At 35.7% G+C, this 20,201-nt stretch overlaps 1 protein-coding gene and 1 pseudogene across 6 annotated transcripts in view; both read left to right on the top strand.

Annotated features, from left to right (window-relative positions):
- MCTP2 (multiple C2 and transmembrane domain containing 2) overlaps nucleotides 1-20,201 on the top strand; it is a 244,352-nt gene that overhangs the window by 186,088 nt on the left and 38,063 nt on the right. The window lies entirely within an intron of this gene.
- On the top strand, nucleotides 8,547-9,204 carry LOC115302125 (annotated as a pseudogene).

Here is a 20,201-nt window from a genome sequence, read left to right as displayed (position 1 = left end):
GCATTGGGCAAACTCAAAGGGATAATTGAGTAAATATCTTCTCCTTGAGCCAATGAATGGCCTGAGTGCTTTTCTAAAGGAATGATTAGTGACATTGAGACCAACAAACCTTATCTTCCAAGTGGTGTTCTTCATGGTTTTATTACTGTCCTTTGACTTGGGCTCAGTGGTTCATCTGCCTTAAGAATCATGGCAGTGAGGATGACTCCTCCTTCCTATCATTGCATCAAGTCCTCCCAACAGTGCTTGAGGAAGATATTTCTGTTCTCATTTTTCAGATGAATAAAGGTTAGGTAATGTTTCCAAGAGCTGCTAGTATCCATTGTGAGGATAGGGAAAGCCATGATTTAGATCCAGTCAAAATGAGTATACCCTAAGCACCATTAAATCCATGCTTCTCGTTAGAAAATGTAATTGCCTCAAAACTGTTGGAGGTAATGCAACAGAAAAAGTATAGTAGAGTAGTTAAGAGCACTCGGCTCCATAGTCAGACTCACTACAAATCAAATTGTTAATCATTTTATTTTCTCATTTAAAATGTTCTTTTGATGACTATGTAATCATATATAATGATGTGCTCTGATATTTTTATTTACAACCATATGTGAATAAGACATGATGAGAAACTCTAATTTAGGTGTGTGTGTGTGTGTGTGTGTGTGTGTGTGTGTGTGTGTGTGTGTGAAGAGACAGTTTATACTGGTAGCTCCTGGATGATGGAAATAGTCTTATTTATTTATTTATTTTTAAGTAGCAGCAAGTGCCCCATACCTAATAAACACTCCATGAAGGTTGGTTGAATGGATGTTTGAATTGAATAATCAGTTCATCAGTTTTAATTGATTTGGAACCCATGGTATATTTGACTGTCTTGACTTTCTGGGCATTGATATAGAATGGAAATCAACCTTTAATCAGAACTTTCTCCTGCTCACCTTTTTCAAGACACACACAAATGTTCACATGGAGGGGAGGATGTTGCACTGGGAGAATATTTGTAATTCATGTATCTGGAGTATCTCAGGTTCTGTCCTCTTGCATTCATTTAAAGCCATAGTTTGGATACTAATTTAGGGCTTCCTGGTCTACCCTCCAGCCCACTACAAGCAGCCTTATGTTGTGACATCATCCAAGTGCCGTGTTGGGTAAAAGGTTGTTGAAATGCAAAGGACACAGTTAGACTTTTAATGCTCATTTTGACTCTAGTTTCAATTCAATAGATCTTTGAGTATCTATTCCCTGTAAGACACTGTCCTATGTTTTATATATAATTTGTATAAATTATATATGCTTCAGGATTTCAAAGAGTAAAACTTGAACAAAATGACCATGATGCCAGGCAAATGTATTTTGAACCAATTATAAGGTATTATGAAACACCAGGTAACATAATGGCTTATTCCAGTCAGGGGTACCAGTGAGAAATAAAGAAAGGAAAAAAAAAAAAAAGAACATTCATAGGGGCACTTAGATTAAGAGGCACTGAGAAAGAAAACATAGTTTTTAAGAAAGGTAAGTTTTTGTGTGCCTGGAATTTAGAAAATATGGTAGGGGAGAGTCAGGAAAAATAGTACATGGAAGCTTGGGCCATATTTTGGTCTTATCCCCTTGTATCTCATACTAGGAGTGTTAAACTCTGTCTCTAGAGAGGAGGCAGACAGAAAAGACTTTGAGCAGGAGTGCACCACAATGAGAACTAAACTTTGGGTTATTACTTTGGATTTGATGTGAAAAGTTAGGAAATAGAGAAAAGTACTATGATAATACATGAATTAGAAGTTCATTAGAGCAAAAATGTCTAATGTTTATTGATTATTGAGAAAGAGACAAAGCATGAGCATGGGAGGGACAGGAGAGAGGGAGACACAGAATCTGAAGCAGGCTCTGAGCTGTCCGCACAGAGCTTGATGTGGGGCTTGAACCACGAACCTTGAGATCATGACCCGAGCCAAAATTGGACACTTAATCAACTGAGACCCCCGGGAACCCCTTTCCTTTTCTTCTTTATTTCCCCCCGCCCTGGACTTCCTTACTTTCCAAACCAGTTCTTTGTCCATATTGTTTGTAAACCAACAGGAGTGCCTGTGTGGAAGCCCTCCATCGCATGGCTTTTGAAAGCATTCCTAGGTCAGTGCAAAATCATACCCCTTGTGGCCAGTGGTATGTAACCTGCCACAAAACAATTAATAAAAAATATAGTGTATAGATAAGGGAGTTTATAAAACTATGCATATGTGTGTACAAGGTAAAGAACAACAGTTAGGAAATACTTGTGTGCCCATCTCCCAACTTGAAAATTAGAAATCCTCATTATTTTTGAAGCCCCCCCCTTTTTTTTTTGCCTCCTTATGATCGAATCCTTCTTCATTCCTCTTCCCCAGAAGTAACGGTGACACTGAATGCTATGTCATTCACTCACTTCCATTGTAGTTTCACCAACTCTGTGTCTGTCTCTGAACAATGTAATTCAATTTTGGCTATTTTTTGAAGTTTATAAGAGCAACCACAGTACTTTAATGTCTTACTCTGTGGGTTGCAAATTCGCTCAAAATAATATTTTTGATGTTCATCCATGTGGTTCATCTTCATTCTATATGACATTTCGCTTTACAAGTAAACTATTTTATTTATCCATTCGACTTTAGATAGACCTTGGATTGATTCCAGATGTTGTTTTTGTTTTTAATTTTTGTTTTTGGCTATGATGAAGAGCGTTCTTGAAAATATTGATACACGTATTGTCTGGGAGGCATGGGAAGGAGTTCAGCGTCTTGGCTCCTCATGTGTAGTGCCTGGACATCAGTTCAGCCTCATCTAGGAACTTTATAGAAATGTAATTTCCCCAGCCCCACCCATGACCTTTAGGGATGAGACCCAGTAATCTTGATTAAACCAACCATCTAGTATTTCTCATGCACACTAAAGTTTAGAACCCATTGCTCCCAAATTTATACCTAGGACTAGAGTTACTTGGTCACCTGAGCATTCTCTTCAGTCAATGTCAACCATTTCCCAAATGACTGAACCATCAGGCATCAAATAAAATTTAATCATTGCTCTGCATCTTGGAAAACTCTTGGGATTATCTGACTTTTTAAATTTTGTCTGTCTTACGTGTGAAGTAGTACTTTGGAGTGGTTTTAATTTGCACTTTCATCATAACAAATGTGATTCAGTGTTTGGGGGCCTTTCTGTGCCTCTTTATTCTTCTTTAGGTAATCCCTAGGTTTTTATTGATTTGTAGAGGCATCTTATATAATCTAGATAGAAATTCCCTATGGGAGAAATATCTTCTCCAAGTCTGTGGCTTATTTTTTTCACTCTATGTTAACTTTTGGTGAAAAAAAAAATTCTTACATTTCATGTCGGATTTGTCAATAATCATCCCTGTAGTTTGTGCATTTTGTGTCATTATTGAGGAATCATTCCTTGTCCTAGAGTCATAAAAATATTCTTTAAATTTTCTATGGCTTTGCTTTTTATAGTAAAAATTTTGAACTACTTTTGATTTGATTTCATCGTTGTATTTTGACTATACAGTTAATCAATCTAGTACCAGTTCTTGAATCTTCTACTTTTTCCCAGGGGCCTGCAGTTTTTCACAAGGTCAAGGATTAGATTGTGCCAGCCCATTGGTCTCTTGTCTATACCTGTATCAATGTGACACAAATATTTGGCTTTAGCCTGGCTCCAGTTTGTTTTACATTTTCAGGAATTTCTTGGCTATTCTTGGCTTTTTGCTCTTCCATGTAAGAGTTGGAATTGGCATGTTGTATTCCACAAAAACAGAGCAAGATAAAACCAATATTGAAAATGACTCAGACTCAGAATGAGTGAGTTAACTCTCAAAATCAAGACGTTGAAAAATCACAGCAAAATGGGGGTGCCTGGGTGGCTCAGTCAGTTAATCGTCTGACTTCGGCTCAGGTCATGATCTCACGGTTTGTGGGTTCCCAGCCCTGCATTGGGCTCTGTGCTGTCAGCTCAGATTCTGGAGCCTGCTTTGGATTCTTTGTCTCCCTTTCCCTCTGCCCTCCCCTGCTCATGTTCCATCTCTTTCTCTCAAAAAAAAATTTTTTTTAAAAAAGGAAAAATCACAGCAAAATGAAGCCAAATGAATTTGAAATAAAAATGAGAGCAAAATCAGTACAGTAGAGTACATGTGTAAAATAGAACAGAAAATAAAGTGAAAAGTTATCTCCTCAAAAAAGTAATAAAATTGACTATTCTGAGAGTTTTCAGTGGACAGAGTAAAGGCACAAGTATCAGGTACTGAAAGAGGAAATAATCCAGGAAAGGCAGAGATTGAATATAAAAGGATATTATAAAAGCTTATGCTTAACATGTTTAAAAATGTATAAAATAGATAAAACTTGTAGAAAGGGGTTTCAAAGTGACTGAAAAGGTATAGGAACTTTAATCACCCTAAACCCATTATATAATTGAATCATTAATTTAGTATCTTTCCAGAAAACAGAACATAAGGCTCAGATAATGTTAGAGGTAGATTTTACCAAACATTCAAGGAACATATAAAGCCCATCTTATATAAGTTCTTTCTAATTATCTTCTATCATCATCATTATTATTGTTATTATTTTTTTTGGGAAATTTAGCTGTCAGTTTAATTTTTGTTCATTGAGAAGAAATGCTTTTCTTTTTTTTTTTTTTCCCTCACCAGTGTCTGCTTTCAAATGTTATCTTGGTCATCAGTTATGTGCCTATATGTGGTTCTCTTTCTTTTCATCATATTAGAGTTTCTCAAAATCTGTAATTTCACATCTTTTGTAAATTTGGGGAAATTCTCATCCAGTATCATTTATAGTTTTTTCTCTATTCTCTCTTTCTTCTGCCTTCATGGATTCCAAATTTTTATGTGTAAATTAAACTTTTCTCAGTGTGCCATATAGCTATTTTTGGCTTTATTTTCTTAGCGTATTTATCTCTGCATAAAGTATAGATAGTTTTACACCAATACACCAAATCAAGAATCTTCACTTTTCTGTAGTGCTATTACATTATTTAATGAGCTCTTCATTTCACTCATCCCTTTAAAATTTTTTTTCTAGCTTTCCATTAAATCCTATTTTAGATATTCTAGTTCTCTGCCAATATTCTCCATGCTGTTATCCATTTTTCATATATACTAGTCATAACTGCCTCAAAATTCATATCTGGTGACTCTAACATTGAAATCATCTGCTTGCTCTGGTAGTCTGGTTTTCTCTTGATTTTTGGTCATTCTCTTTTATTCTAACTGGGTCGTTATTTTTATTAAATGCTGGATAACATTTATTAAAATGTCATAGGGGATATGGACTGTGTTCTCTTCCTGCAGAGAGGACATAGGGGAGGTGGGAAGAGTTTAACAAGTCCCTGTGATATGGTCAAGGCTGAAACAATCCAAGGAAAGATTTCAAACATTTTGAGGATTTGTCTGTTTCTAGTTTACCCCTCTACTTAGTGCATAGCTCTTCACGTGTCTTACTAAAAGCATGTAGGGTTTGCTAGAGCCTTTCTTTTTTATTACTCCTTTGCCTCCTGTTTTCATCTCCCAAGTGAGTGAGATTGCCAGAAACTTTTAGTTCTCACTTTGTGCTTGGTCTCTACTTTTCACCCTAAGCATGCACAGTCTTAGGAAATAGTTTCTCAGGAGAAATGCATAGAGAATGTTGGACTTGACCCTTTCCTATTATCTCTCAAGTCTTAGCTCTTATAGTTTCTATGCACTCCAAATTTTAGCTCCCTAGATTATTGTAATAGAAACAACCTCTAAGCTGCTAGTCTGTGCCCCATCACCATGTCATCCCACATTGTGAATTGGTCCCACATTGTGAATTGGCAAAGAAGACAAAAAAATCCCTGAAGGAGATAGAAAGGAGCAAACTAAGCTTCACCTCACTGCATCTGTCTTCAGTTTGTTTTTTTTTAAGTTTTAAAATTTATTTTGAGAGAGGGTGGAGGAGCAGAGAGAGAGAGAGAGAGAGGGCGAGAGATTCTGAAGCAGGCTCCTAGCTGTCAGCACAGAGCCCGACACGGGGCTTGATTCCACAAACCATAAGATCATGACTGGAGCCCAAATCAAGAGTCAGATACTCAGCTGCCTGAGCCTTCCAGGCTTTTTGTTTGTTTTTCTGTGCGTTTTGCTCTGTTGTAGGGAGATTGAGGTGCAAAGCCTCAGCTTCATACCAAAAGGCTGAAGTTTATGTTTCTACTTAACATACAAGAGTGTGTTAGAATTCTTTAAATCAAGCCATACCTCTCCCAATTTACGAGTTTTGCTGACCCCTATTTTAGTTCTAGATTGCCTCATTACACACAAATTAGCATGTGTTTCTTTTGTAAGTCCAAGTTTATGTAGATCTGTGTACACATTTATCATTGCCTTTGAGCACATACATTCTTGCATCCAGCCTTTAGACCATGGACAATTTTCCATCTCTTTGAAAATAAAAAATTTTTTAATATTTATTTATTTTTGAGAGAGAGAGAGCATGAGCAGGGGAAGGGCAGAGAGAGAGAGAGAGAGAGAGAGAGGGAGAGAGAGAGAGAGAAAATCCAAAACAGACTCCAGGCTCCAAGCTGTCAGAACAGAGCCTGATGTGGGACTCGAACTCATAAACTGCAATCATTACCTGAGCTGAGGTCAGACACGTAACCGACTGAGACACCCAGGCGCCCCTCCTTGAAATCTTTTTAATGTATCCTTCCATGAGGGTCTTTTGGTGATGAAGCATGGCTCAATTTTGTATTTTTGAAAATGTCTTTGCTTTACTCTTAAGACGATTTGCTAGATGCAGTATTCTAAATTGAAAAACTGAGATTGTATATATGTCGTTATTCTGTCTTCTTGCTTTCCTTGTTGCACTGAGATATAAAGTCACTCAAATTGTTTTTTTCTTTACAACTGAGCCATCTTTTCCCTTTAGCAGATTCTTAGTGTTTCTTTTTTGTTCCCAGGTGTTTTTCAGTTCTGTGGCATTTTGTATGTATGTATGTATTTATGTAGAGAGAGAGGGACAGAGAGAGGGGACATGGGAAGGGGAGAGAGAGATGGAGAGAGAAAATCTTAAGTTAGGCTTGGAGCCTAACACAGAGCTCCTGGCTGTGAGATTGTGACCTGAGCCAAAATCAAGAGGTGGATGCTTAACCCAGACACCCCTCTAGTATGCCATTAAAAAAAATGTTGTTTTGTTTTGTTTTTTATTTATTTTTGAGAGACAGAAAGAGACAGTGTGAGTAGGGGAAGGTCAGAGAGAGGGAGACACAGAATCTGAAGCAGGCTCCAGGCTCTGAGCTAGCTCTCACCACAGAGCCACGAACTGTGAGACCATGACCTGAGCCGAAGCCGGTCGCTTAACCAACTGAGCCACCCAGGTGCCCCTACTATGTCATTTTTAGACCTAAATTCTTCATTTATCCTAGTAAGGATTTTTTTTTACTTCCTATATTGGTATTTTTCAACAATTTTGAAAAATTCTCAGGCATTTTATCTTCATATATTACTTCTTCTTCATTTTTTCATTAACCCTTTCCCCTGACCCTGAACATCTTCTCATTTCTACCCTCCATGTCTCTTCACTTCTCTTTATATCTGTATCATTGTGTCTCTTGTCTACATTCTGAATAATTTCTTTGGAATCATTTCTCAGTTCGCTAATTTTCTTTTCAGCTGCTTCTCATCTGTTAATCACTCTACCCCTTGTGGTGAAATGGCATCCTTACCACTTTCTGTTGTTCCTCAGCGATAACCCAGCACAGACTCCATGGCCCACCTTTAAAATAATTTCCTTTCCTTCTCTTCCTTCATTATACTCCATGCAACACCTTAGGTAAGCACTGCTACAGAGAAACAGTTAGTGCCTCTTGATGCAGATATTGCATTTCTGTAATGCATTCTTCTTTCCCCTCTTCTAGACAATAATATTGTCCACAGATCATGACTCTGGTAAGACAGGTGCTCTTCTTCTGCTCACAGCCCTCCAACAGCTCAGCTGCTCCCTTAGCATAAACATGAGACCTTACAGCTGTGGTCCAAGCCCCTCAGGACTGACTGCTGTGCCTTTCTCAGTTCTCCTCTTATCTTTCTAGAAGTCTCACTCATGCTGCTTCAGCCACAGAGGTTCTTGCTCTTCCTTACACATACCAGTTGTACCCCCACTTTTGGACCTTGGGATCTACTATTCCTTCTGACCAGAAACACTCACCCAGATTTCCATACTTCCTCCAAGGACTTTGCTCTTATGTTGCCCTCTTGGCAAGACCTTCCCTGACCACCCGCATTTATAATTGCACCCCAGCCCTATTGCCTGGTATTCCCTTCTTTTCATCCCTGTGTGTTGTTTTGGTTTTTTTCTTCCACATAGCAGTTTTTATCAATATTTAATATATACTTTGCTTATTTATCTTATTTGTCTCATCCTTAACCGCCAAATACAATGTAAGTTCTATTAAGGCTGTTTTGTTATTGTTGATGTTATTGTTAGGAGTGGGGGTTGATTTGTTGGTTTAGTTCATTCTCGCGTTGAACTCTTCTGGCTGGAACCATGGAGGGGGCAGAAGAGAAGTAAAAGAAGGCTCCTGCTGGGCCAGAAACCCTTAAGGAAAAGCAAAAGGATTTCACAGAGTTGAAGGTCAAGCATCTGGGAAAGAAGTTTTCCCAAAAGAGGCTTTGAAAGGCAAGGAGGAAGCTTATCTATGAAAAAGCTTAGCATTACCACCAGTAATATAGGCAGAGGTACAGAACTGAGATTCAAATAGCTAGTATGGCAAGAAAATCTGGAAGCTTCTATGAACCTGCGGAACCCAAATTGGCACTTGTCGTCGGAAGCAGAGATATCAATGGTGTGACCCCAAAGGTTCAAGGACTGTGGAATCATATATACTATGGAGGTACCCAAACTTGAAGTCAGTGAATGAATTGATCAATGAGCATGGTTATGGCAAAAGCAAGAAGAGCCAAATTGCCCTGACAGCACATTGATTGCTTGATCTCTTGGTAAATATGGCACCGTCTACACAAAGGATCTGATTTCCAAGATCTGTACTGTTGGAAAATGTTTCAAAGAAGCAAACAACTTCTTACGACCCTTGAAATTATCATCTCCATGAGGGGGAATGAAAAAGTTCAGCCATTGTGTAGAAGGTAGAGATGCTGGCATCAGGGAAGATCGGATCAATAGGGTTATTAGAAGGATGAACTAAGGTATATCCCTCATTATTTGTGTAATCTTGTCAGTTAATATACTACTGCTTTCAAATTAAAAAATAAATAAATCAACACAGTTCACAGCAAGTGTTCGACAAATGTTTCACGAAGGGAAAAATGAACAATAGGTTTCTACATGAAGTAAGGCAGTGACAGGAAGATGGGGTTAGTATATAGTGCTCAAGGATGGTCTGAAGAGGAAACCCTTCAGAGGTGAGGAAATGCTCAAGGAGTAGCTTTCACAACGAGAGAAGGGCATGCCCATAAGCAAAATCCTCATCACCATTGCACGTCTTGGAGTCTGCGTGTCGTGTACCTTGATTGGGAATCTAGAATTTGTGGTGGATATTGGCTTATGGTTTTCAGCCAAGTATGAGCCCATTCAAGGAAGGTCTTAAATATTAAACTATGATGTCTAAGTGTCAGAATGTAGGCCAGGAAGCTATAGACAATTTTAAATAGGTGAATGGGCATGAGAAGACCTGGAGGTGTATTTCCATGTATACTATTGTTTTGCTTTATTATAGTGGTACGTATGATGCTTTTTTTTCTCTTTTAATAACAATGATGGCATTTGCACTTTCTTGAGAGGGAGCTGCTTACTGATTTGTTAGAGCAGTGAATGTGTACTTGGTTAAATTAAAAATAGATTCTTATGTTATTTTCCTTTTGTTTAATTTAACCTTGGAGTTCTTTGGAACAGAAATAGCATAACTTGGTTTCATCTTTACTAGTACCTTTATTCTAAAACAATGTGTAGGAGAGTCTCCTCCCCAGATTATGCCCTGTGCTTACAAGATGGTTATTCATAAAAATTGTATGATGATTTCAAAAGACACCTTTTTTCATGTCTAGATTTAATTTTTATTGTAACAAATGAACCCAGTTTCACAAAATTGGGAAAGATGTGAATGTGTATTTTTTTTATTGTTTTGGTCATAAAGCAAGGACCACTCCAATTGTTTTCACTGGAAGCTAATCCCCTCTTCAGTATTTTGCAGATAAAACACTTTCCAAATCCCTTGAGTACTCAATCAAAGATGTTGAACTTTGAAACAGTAGTACCTTAACCAAAAGAAATCAACTTGCCCTTCTTTTCTGCTTCTTGGGATATTGCTTCTTTTTTAAAAAGTTTTTTTTAATGTTTTTTATTTATTTTTGAGAGACAGTGTGAGCAGGGGAGGGTCAGAGAGAGGGGAAGACATAAAATCTGAGGCAGGCTCCAGGCTCTGAGCTGGCTGTCAGCACAGAGCCTGACCTGGCTGTCAGCACAGAGCCTGACACGGGGCTCAAACCCACAAACTGTGAGATCATGACCAGAGCTGGACGCTTAACCGACTGAGCCACACAGGCACCCCGGGATATTGCTTCTTAATATAATTTTAACTCAATGTCTAATAAGTTTGGAGTTTGGGATAAAGATATTTAATGGTCATCAGATTGATTGATTACTTAATTATTTACAGGTCATTGCATAATGAAACCTGAGAAAAAACATAGCCAGTGTGTTCTCTAAAACTTTTCATGATACAAGATAATAACCTTCTCACGTCATTAGGTCAAATTAAACCTGGAGGATTTGCTCACGTGTCTATGGCAGTGTCTATGATTAAGTTCCTCAGTCACAGCTAGCATGGAACCACAGACTCTAACATATTGATAGCTTTACCATTATTCCTAGAAAAACACAAAGTCGCTTTATGCATCACTTTTTTTCTCATCTGAGATTTGGCATATATATATATTTTTGTGTCTGTTTTTATAAAAATGATTACAAACAAATTGGGGGGGGAGTGAAATAATATTTGTAGCCAAAGGTTTAAGGAACTTTCTTAAAGTTGCTTTTTGGGGGAAGGTAAGACAGGGTCCCCTTAGCATCCACATCATGGAATGTAGGGAGGAAGCCCACATGATAAGAGTGCCAAGCTTTCTTGGTATCAGAGAAGTAGAGCATTGCGTACCGGTTCTGACATTTTAATTCGGAGTAGTGTTCTATTGAATGGATACAGTACTTGTTGGTGGACTTTTGGGCCACTGACAGTTTTGTTGTTATTTGGAATATAGCTGCTGTACTCTGAACGTTTGTGAGCAAGTCTTTGTGCAATATATGTTAAATGTTGTATGTTAAACGTCTACATTTAGATGTTTAAACTGTTCCAAATCAGTTGTATCATTTTCGTATTCCTACCAGGAGTGTTTGAGACATCTAGTTATTCCCATTCTGTCAATGCTCTCTTTAAAAAATTTTTTTATGTTTATTTACTTTTTGAGAGACAGAGACAGAGACAGAGGTGTGAACAGGGGAGGGGCAGAGACAGGGAGACACAGAATCTGAAACAGGCTCCAGGCTCTGAGCCATGAGCGCAGAGCCTGATGCAGGGATTGAACTCATAGACCACGAGACCATGACCTGAGCTGTAGTTGGAAATTTAACCGACTGAGCCACCCAGGTGCCTCAAGTTAATACTCTCTCGTCAGTGTTTTCACTTGTAGATTTTCTAATATATGTGTACTGGTATTTCACAGGGATCTTGATATGCATTTGCTTGATGGATAATCAAGTTGGATATCTTCCTATGTACTGTTAGGTACTCACATACATTTCTGTGTGTGTGAAGGGCCTGGTCAAATCCTTTGCTCATTTTTTTGTATTGTCTTACTAAGTTGAAAGAATTCTCTATATATTCTGGATATAAGTTATTTTTCAGTATATGTATTGATAAAATCATTCCTTTTTTTGTGACTTGTTTTTCCTTGCCTTACTGTGTCTTTCAAAGAGCTAATGCCAATTACTTTCAATAAAGTTCATTTTTTTTTTAGTTCTTTTTTTTTCCTTTATTTTTTTAATGTCCTTTTTTTTAATGTTCATTTTTTAGAGAGAATACAAGTAGGGGAGGGGCAGAGTAAGAGGGGGAGACACAGAATCTGAAGCAGGCTTCATACTCTGAGCTATCAGCACAGAGCCTAATGTGAGGCTTGAACTCATGAACCATGATCATGACCTGAGCCCAAGTCAGACATCTAACCAATGGAGCCACCCAAGCGTGCCATTTTTTCTTTTATTTATATTATTCTTTGTACTTTTTGTATCTTAAGAAAATCTTTGTCACCCAAGATACAATTTATATTTAAATATTATACTCTATTTAGTTATTTCTTATATATTGTGGATGGTAAGGGTTAGTGACTTTTTCCCCATATGTATATCCAATCATTCCAATGCCATTTGTTGAAAAGACTCATCTTTCTCCCATAGAGTTACCGTGGCAAATTTCTTAATTAACTGCGTATGTATGTGGATCGCTTTCTAGGCCTATTTTCTGTTCTATTGATGTCTACATCTTTTTTTTTTTCCAGCACCACACTGTCTTTGTTACTGTATATTTATGATAGGTTGTAAAATTACATGCCATATGCTTTATTTGTTAAAATTGCTTTAATGATCCCAACACTTGTTTTTTTTTTTAATTTTTTAAGTGTTTGTTTATTTTTGAGAGAGAGAGAGAGAGGGAGAAAGAGATACAGAATCTAAAGCAGGCTCCAGGCTCTGGGCTGTCAGCACAGAACCCAGCAAGGGCTCGAACTCATGAACTAGGAGATCATGACCTGAACTGAAGTTGATGCTCAACCGTCAGGTCCTCCCAGGCATATATTTTTATGGGTTTTGATGCTACCATAATGGAAATTTTAAAATGTCATTTTCAAGGGGTTTTTTAATATATAAACATGGAGTTTACTTTTTTTAATGTTATTTATTTATTCTTGAGAGACAGAGAGAGACAGCACAAGCAGAGGAGTGTCACAGAGAGAGGGAAGTACAGAATCTGAAGCAGGCTCCAGGCTCTGAGCTAGCTGTCAACAAAGAGCCCAACACAGGGCTCGAACACACAAACCGTGAGATCATGACCTGAGCTGAAGCCGGATGCTTAGCCGACTGAGCCACCTAAGCACCCTGGATTTACTTTTTTAAGTAACTTTATACTCTATGATTTGCTAGATTTAATTATTTCTAGGACTTGCTCTGTAGATTCTTAGGATTTTCTATGCAAAACAAATCATGTCATCTATAGAAAGGGACAGTTTTACTTTTCTCCTTTTTGATGCTCATGCCTTTTTTTTCATTTCTTTTACTTAATTGCAGTGGCTAGAACATTTAGTCTGATACTGAATAGAGTTAGTAACAGCAGACATCCTTAGCTTATCTCTTAATTTTAGAAGGAAATCACAGTTTTTGCCTGTCCTAGAATGTCATCTAAATAAAATCATATAGTTTGTGCTCTTTTGTATAATAAGACTTCTTTCACTCAGTGTTTTTTGAGATTGATTTACGTGGTTGCATGCCTAAGTAGTTTCCTTCTTAGCATGCACTGATTTGTTAAAATCAACTTTTCAAATCATGACTTACATATAACTGAGCTCTGCTGATTATGATCAAATATGATAACTATAAAAATTTAGTTAAGTGTCCTTTATCAGGTTAAGAAATTCCTTCTTTTCATTATTTGTCAAGAATGTTGAATTTTTTTTGGTCAGATTCTATTTCCACATCTATTAAGCTAATAAACAAAACTTAACCTTTATTCTGTCAATATGGTGAATTACATTGGTTGATATTTGAATGTGAAACCAATCTTGCATTCTTAGAACATATTCTACTTAGTCATACCACAGTATATATTTTTTATATATTCCTTTACTTGATTTGGTATTATTTTTCTAATTTTTGCATTTTTGGTTCATGTTGGATTTTTTTTATAATTATTTTATTGTAATAATGTTGTAAATTTTGGTTTCAGGCTAATACTGGCTTAATAAAATTAGATGTGATGTGTTCCCTCCAATGTGATGTTCATTCTTCTTTGAATGTTTGATAGAATTAAGGAGTGAAACCATTTAGGTTTGAATTTTTCTTGGTAGGACATTTTACATAGTAAATTAAATTGATCTGTTACTCAACTCTGTTGGGTTGTAGTTTTAAACATATTTTCCCTTTAAAAATTTTTAATGTTTATTTTTTGAAAGACAGAGTGAGAAACAGACTGTGATCAGGGAAGGGACAGAATGTTAAGCAGACTCTATGCTCTGAGCTGTCAACCCAGAGCCCAGTGCGAGGCACAAACTCAAAAGCTGTGAGATCATGACCTAAGCCGAAGTTGGATGCTTAACCAACTGAGCCACCCAGGCACCCCAACAAATTTTTCCTTTAGTTTAAATGGTCATATATATATATATATATATATGTGTGTGTGTCACACATATATACATTTTTTTGCCACAGAATTGTTTACTTCATTCTCATCTCTGTCTTTTATGCTTATAGTATTTATTTTGTTTACATTTAAAGGAACAATTGATATCACTGGATTTAGGTTCCTCTTTTATTATTTTCTATTTGTCTACTTAGTGATCCTTATTCCTGTTTCTCTTTTTGTACCTTTTTGAGTTCCATTTTAATTCATCCACCTTTATGTTTTCCTTACAGAATTCTTCTTTTAGTGATTGCCTTAGGGACTAATGTGCAAGTGTGAATGTGTAATCCCCCTTAACTTTTGATAACCAATTTAGAATTATTATTTAATCACTTCACCTAAAACATAGAAACATTGCAATTCATCTAAATCATTTTACCCACTCATCCCTACCTCCTGTATACTTGTTTTTTGTATATATTACATCTAAGGACATTATAAGCCCCAGCAATTTTATGCTATAAGATTAGCTTTAAGGAGTTTAATGAATTCTAAAGAAAATAAAAAGAAAAAATAGTCTTTCATATTGTCTTATGTATCCAGCACTTCTGACGCTCTCTGTTTCTTCCTGAAGTTTGAGTTTCCATCTGGTATCTTTTTTCTTCAATCTGAAGTACTCCTTTAGCATTTATTTATGTGAATGTATACTGGCAAAAAAAATTAATCTTTTAATTTACTCTTATCTAGGTCTTTATTTACTTCACCTTCATTTATGAAGGATATTTTCATTGGGTATAGAATTCTAGATTGGTAGTTTTTGTTTCTGTTGCTGTTTTTCATTTAACATATTAAAATTGTTGCACTGTCTCCTTGGTTTCTAATGTCAAATCCATAGCCATTCGAATAGTTATGCTCATTTTTCTTTAGTTGATTTCAAAATTCTGTCTTGTTTTTCAAAAATGTGATTATAACATATGTGTGTAAGCCTGGTCTTCTTAAATATATTCTGCTTGGGTTTCTCTAAAGAGTATTCAGCCATTAGTTCTTTTTGTAATTTTTAACTTCTTTCTTTCTCTGAGATTCCAAAGACCTGTGTTAGAACTTCTGAAATGTGAAGTCCATTCACATTTTCTAAACAATTTTTTTCTCTTTCTAGTAAGATTTCTTCTGATATATCTCTATGTTCACTGACTTTTTCTTCTTCATCGTGCTACTGAGAATATCCATTGAATTCCTTGAAAATTTTAAATATTTTATTTTTTTAGATAGATATATTTTTCACTTTTATTATTTCTGCTTATATTTACTAATTATCATTGAGTGTATGAATTTATTTTGCCTCACCTCATTGAGCATATTTTTAATAGGTGGTTTAAAGTTCTTGTCTTATATGTTTAACATCTGATTCACCTTGAACTTAGCATCTGAGGATTGCCTTTTCCTTGAAAATTAATTACATTTTCCTGACTCTTTGTGTGTCAAGTGATTTTTTTACTTGTATCGTAGGTGTTAGAAATGTTATGCAGTGAAGACCTTAGATTTTCTTACATTCTTTCAAATAAGGTTGATTTTTTTTTTTTGCTGAATTTATTTATTTAATTTGAGAGAGAGAGAGAGAGAGAGAGCGAGAGCGCAAGCAGGGGAGGAGTGGAGAGAGAGATGGAGAATTCCTAGTAGGCTCTGTGCTGTCAGTGGGGCTTGAACTCACAAACCGTGAGATCATGACCTGAGCCAAATCCAAGAGTCAGATGTTTAACTGACTGAGCCACCCAGGGGCCACCAAATAAGGTTGATTTTTTTTTTAAGAGGACATTTAACTTCATGAAGCTCTACCTGCCAATTCTGTCACACCTCCTGTGGGTGTCAGTTCTGCTCCATTAAGGCTGCTTCGAGTCTGCCCCACATCCATGGCAGAGTCTTGTAGCAGAGTTCACATACAGAATTTAGGGCTCTCATTTGCTCACTCTCTCCTTTCAGTGTACCTCTATGCTCTCTGGTGGCCCTGATTGTGCCCACCTCCTTTCCATGTTTCCTCCACTCAGAAAGACGACATTTTCATTGGGTATAGAACAAGTTTTTGTTCTGAGTTTTAATCAACTGGGGCCACCACTGGGAGTGCAGCTGTTCTTGAGGTAAAGATGCAAAGAATCATTACAGATCTGATTTCTTCTGCTGAGCTTTTAATTCCCCTGCAAATAATCTTGCATCAAAGTCTCCTATCTACCTCCCAACTTTCAGAGTCTACCAATTATTTTTGGTCTTTTTTGAAAACTTATTACAGGGTATTATTATTATTATTATTATTATTATTATTATTTTGCTGAATGATGTTTATTTAGGAAATGAGTTCTTCATTACAGATGTAAGGTGAGTACAGGTGGCCCTTAAAAATGTTTCTAAAGGCAGTAGTGTCTCACTCTGAAAGAGTTTTGAGCCCTCTGAATGTGATATTTAAATGTGGCTCAACTTTTTTGTAAAACGCTTTCTGGTATTACTTAACTATACCTGATAGATGCAAATCTTATGGCAAATGAGGTGTTTATCTAGCATAACAGCCCGTAATAGTAGTTGATGTGCAAGTAATTTTGTTAAAGCCATTTTATAAATAGCTTTATGATGAAGAAAATAAACTACAAATATGCCATTTCCTAATTTTTCCCAATAGTTTCATATTGGCCTTTTTTCACTTGAAGTTATGTTTAGCAATATAAGAAAAACAATAAAATTTCACTTATCCAGTAGACATTAAGAACTAGTAACCACTTAGAATACAGTTAAAGCCCCTAATCCTAAAGGAACTTTAAGAACAAGGAAAGGGAAATAGATAACAATTAGGAAAATCTATGGTTTTCCCTAGTAATCACTGTACTATTTTTCTCTGCTTGTCTCTATGTTGTTCATATTAAGCCCAAACAAGACATAAAAGTAAAAGAAAGAAACCTTTAAAAAGAAAACTATAGGGAAATATAAATTATAAAATAGTACATAAAGCTGATAAAGCATACCAGATTAATAGACTGGAGAAAATCAATAACATAATAATATGCATTGATTCAAAAAGTATTTTAAAAATTCTATATTTATTTTTTCCAAGTATAGGGATTTAGCCCTAAAAGTATATGTAAGTAACACATAGATTTGAAGGCCAAAGAAAGATTGTCATGATTTACAGTTTATATGATTTTCCACATCAAATCTCCAAAAGGATAGATTTGAAATCTCTTGGGGTGCCTGGATCGCTGGCCCAGCCAGTTAAGCATCTCACTCTTGGTTTCAGCTCAAGTCATGATCTCCTGGCTTTGTGGATTCCAGCCCCGTGTCTGGCTCTGTTCTGCCAGCACAGAGCCTACTTGGGATTCTCTCTTTCCCTCTCTTTCTTCCCCTCCCCCTGTCTCTGTCTCTCTCAAAATAAATAAATAAACTTTAAAAAGAAATCTCCTACAACTAATAAGAGGGGTCAGAAATAATGTGAACAACATGTAAAAATCAGTACTCCTGTGCCCAAAAGTAACCAATTAAAGCATATAAATTTAAAAGCACCCCCATTCATAATGGTATCAAAACTCTTAAGCTACTAAGAAAAATAATAAAAAAATGCAAAGTCAGTATGATGAAAGTAATAGAATATTTTGAGATATTATATAAAAGGCATGAATATATGGAGAAATAAATAATCCTCATGATTCAGAAAGCCAATATCAAGATATCACTTCTCTCCAAATTGATACATATACTCATGGCTATCCCAATGAAACTTTCCACAAGAAATTTATGGAATGTTACATGGTGATTCTAAAATACATGTGGAAGGGTCAAGTTTCAAGAACTACCCAAGATAAATTTGAAAATGAAATAATAGAGATTTGCTCACTCATAGGTCATCTGGTAACTAAACTACAGTGCAGGACATGCTCTTGGTAAAATAGAAATGTGGACCAAGGGACAGGATTATTGTGTGCATAAATAAACATTCTCATGTGAGACTTGGTATGTAGCAGAAATGGCGATGAAAACAGTGATAAAATAGGGATCAGTACCACAATCTGGTTGTAAAAGTTGGCTAGAAGAGAAAAGTTCAGCTTGGAAACTTGTTTCCAGCTACAAACAAAACAAAACAAAACAAAAAAAACCTGGAGACAAAATAAGGAACATACAGACAATTGTCTTTTGGGAGAAAACATGAGGAAATAACTTTATTATCTCAGAGTAGAATATGATTCCTTAAGTAGAATTTTGAACATGAGAGGTACAAAATCTAAGATTGAAGATGAATATATTTGACTACATTAAAAAAAAACCTGTTTCTACCTAAGTTTTCAACGACAAAAGAGTATAATGGATAAATTACAGAACTTTATTTAAATAAGGTACCATATATCAGTTAAAATGAATATAGTTGATTTATACTACATGATCAACAAATCTGATATTATTTCTAATGTAAACCTTCAGTGTCTTTAGATGGCAAGGATTCACATCCATTTTTGGTTGGCTTCTGGGAATGAGAGGAGTAGGTTGAGGGAGCAGGTGATGATCGACAATGGGAAACAACTATCTGACATGTTTTACTTTAAATAAAAAAAGGAAGAATAATACATAAATTGGAAGTAAAAGACAGCACATAGATGAGGCTTAATGGGTGTGGGTACATGGGCATATGTTAATTAGTCTATGTATTTTTTCATTCTTGGAATATTTAGTAATATGACATGAAAAACTTATCCTAGGCTTAGAGAAAGAAAGGAGTGTACCAAAATAATGGCACCAAAATACTCCTGATGCCAGAACCTGAAAATAATATAAAAAGGTTAAATAGTTAACACAGGTAACACATGGGTATCTATGCAAACACATCTTCTAGTGTTAGCAAATGCAGTACAAGAGTGTATTAAAAGACTATTACAGTCCAGTAAAGAGGAGGTTTCTTCCAGAAATACAAGTTTACTTCAATATTAGGAAATTATAAATATAATACACCATATTGAGGTTCTAAAGTGAAAAGGAAAATGCCTTCCTTATTTCAAAAGTTAATAACCCACCCTCTTCCATTCCTGATTTTAAAAATAATAAGAAATAAATATTTGTTAAAATTGATGTAAGTATTCTTATTTTAAAAATATTTTCCTTTTTTCAAATGTTTTCATAGAGGCTTCATAAAATATATTTTAAAATATTAAGAACAATAAAATGAATGCCTATATGTCAACTTTCTAGTTCAAAAATGGTTTCCTATGTGCATAATGCAAAGTGATTTATATAGCTCAGACTAAAAGTTAACATCATGCTTTATGATAGAAAAATAGAAGTATTTTCATTAAACTCAGGAGTTGGACAATGATATCCCTTTCAACAGTTTTATTTAAAATTATTTAGTTAGTAGTAATAAAAGTAAGTATACATATTAGAAAGTTGTAGATATTAGATGAGAAGAAACAGAAGCAGGTCTTTCATAGATTGTGGACTATATCCTTAGACTATAATCTATAGACTATATACTATTTGAAATAGTATAAAAATTCAGTAATGTTACTAATTTAAAAATTAATATGTACAAATTATTAGCTTTTATAGGCAAATACTTATCTGCTTGAAATATATAATGGAATAAGTGATTAAAATCAGAATAGCAACCAAATATAGGCAGGGAATATATTGCATCTACAAAAATAAAACTCTAGCATGGTACAACATGTTTTCAGTTTTTGGTGACACAATATTGCTTTGGGAGAGCAAGATTTCATATTTAAGATGTAATAATTTGCCTCTGCTAAGTTGACATGTTACAAGAGTGACTTTTCAAACAC

The sequence above is a fragment of the Suricata suricatta genome, chromosome 9 (assembly GCF_006229205.1).
Source record: "Suricata suricatta isolate VVHF042 chromosome 9, meerkat_22Aug2017_6uvM2_HiC, whole genome shotgun sequence".
Classification (NCBI taxonomy): Eukaryota; Metazoa; Chordata; class Mammalia; order Carnivora; family Herpestidae; genus Suricata; species Suricata suricatta.
Note: the sequence above shows the minus strand (reverse complement) of the source record. Positions and strands in the feature narration are given on the sequence as shown.